This window comes from Anabas testudineus, chromosome 13 (genome assembly GCF_900324465.2).
Source record: "Anabas testudineus chromosome 13, fAnaTes1.2, whole genome shotgun sequence".
Lineage (NCBI taxonomy): Eukaryota > Metazoa > Chordata > Actinopteri > Anabantiformes > Anabantidae > Anabas > Anabas testudineus.
In genome coordinates this window covers 8,352,547-8,354,354 of record NC_046622.1, presented here as the reverse complement: position 1 = coordinate 8,354,354, position 1,808 = coordinate 8,352,547, and positions in this window count along the sequence as shown.

Here is a 1,808-nt window from a genome sequence, read left to right as displayed (position 1 = left end):
TCTCAAGTTGTGGCAAAAATAAATACAAAGGCTCCGTTTAGTAATTTAGGGGGTACTGGCTGAATTAAATGAGTGAATAAAACAGCAGCTATTTTCAGAATTTTTATTTTATTATAAATAGGAGTGATAATGCGCTTATACACATGACATTACGTCATAACGCTTTGTCAAATAATACAAAAAAATATATGAAAGGAATGAAAGGACTGGTTCTAACATAGACAGACGAAACAAGAGTGCTTATGAAGGCACTGCTGGGCTGAAATTGGATTGATAAAGTATTATTAGTCACTCATTTGTACATATAGTGTGGAAGGTTTTATACTGTTGACAAACAGTACGCTTGTGACAATAAATATGACTGGAATGCATCTGAAACCTAATCAATATCACCTTCTTTTGCTAAATGGAAACAGAAAAGATGCCAAGCAACACAATATAATAAAAAATGCAATTTTGGCTTCGTCATTCCTGGTAATTTTCAGTTTTTATTGGCATTCCCTTGATTCATTCTTTTCATCACGACGGCACTGACTTAAGTCCTTACAAATGTGGTCCCCTCATTGCGCTATTACAGCAATGTTGACAATGTTTCCTATTTGTTTTGGACCGTCAAGCCTTCAAAGGCACATGTGTTGTTCCAGAGTTCCAAACTAGATCCAGAGTATGAATCAAAAGTTTTTTTGTGAGACTTTCCGAGGCACGTTTGATTTGAAGAAAAAAAGATCCTAATGTTTAATGATGAGGTCGACTCTACGATACATGATATTGCACTTCTGGTCAGCAGGGAGAATGGCTGTCTTTAGTCTAAACTCTCTCAGCCTCTCGGTTTCTCAAGTGTCTCTCGGTCGTGACTTGTGACCTGGTGGCTTTTTCTCGATGTGTGAGGATCTTTAAAGGGTTTTTTTAACCCTGTGATGGATCTTGCCTGCCCCCCCCTCTTTAAAGCCACTTCTCCACCGCCCTTCTCCGCTGCTCTCTCATCTGTCACTTTCCCTAAAGTCACCCCCTGACCTCGTCCGAGTTGTTCTCTAAAACTACAAAAGGCCAGGAGCCCTGTCTCACCGTCCGTCTGAAACATCAATGAGACAGAAGGACAGAAAGAGAGACAGAGAGAAAGACGAGGGGAGAGGGGGTAGAATAATGTTTGAATGAGCTTTTCTTTTTTTTTTTGCACAGCTGTGGTGTACATTAGAGTTTCGGATACATTAAAAACCCACAGATTCGTTTGCTCACGTTTGTTTTCTTTCTCTCTGGAATTTCTCTCCATGTGTGGGATGTGTGGGATGTGTGGGATGCTGGGATCTCAAATAAATGCAATAAAAACAACAAAGCCCTTTTTCTTTTTTCCCCATAAGCAGATACAATTTGGGGATTCATTTGGAGATACATGGAATTTCATATGCACTTATGTGGCCCTAATATATGTAAACATGTTCCTTCGCTCATCGGCTCAAAAGGCCGGTAGTCTGTGACGATAGGTGTCCTTACAAAAGGCCCCACAGAGTCCACAGATGGTGTTTGGTCACTGGATTTGTCTGGTCAAAGTGCCTCTTCATGGCACTGTAGATGGTCACAGCTTCATTCACAACACTAATGCAGCAATGTTCAGTCAATCAGTTTTTGGTTTAATATTCCTTCTTGTGGTCCCTTCTTTATTGTGTCTATTCTCCACCAGGAATTATTAGTATGATGACCTGCAGTAGAGGACGTGTCCTGGTAAATTGTAGCAAAATGTTGGTCCAGATATTAAAAGATTTCCATCACTGTACACACAAATGTTCCTCTGTGAAGTCCAGAGAGTCCGA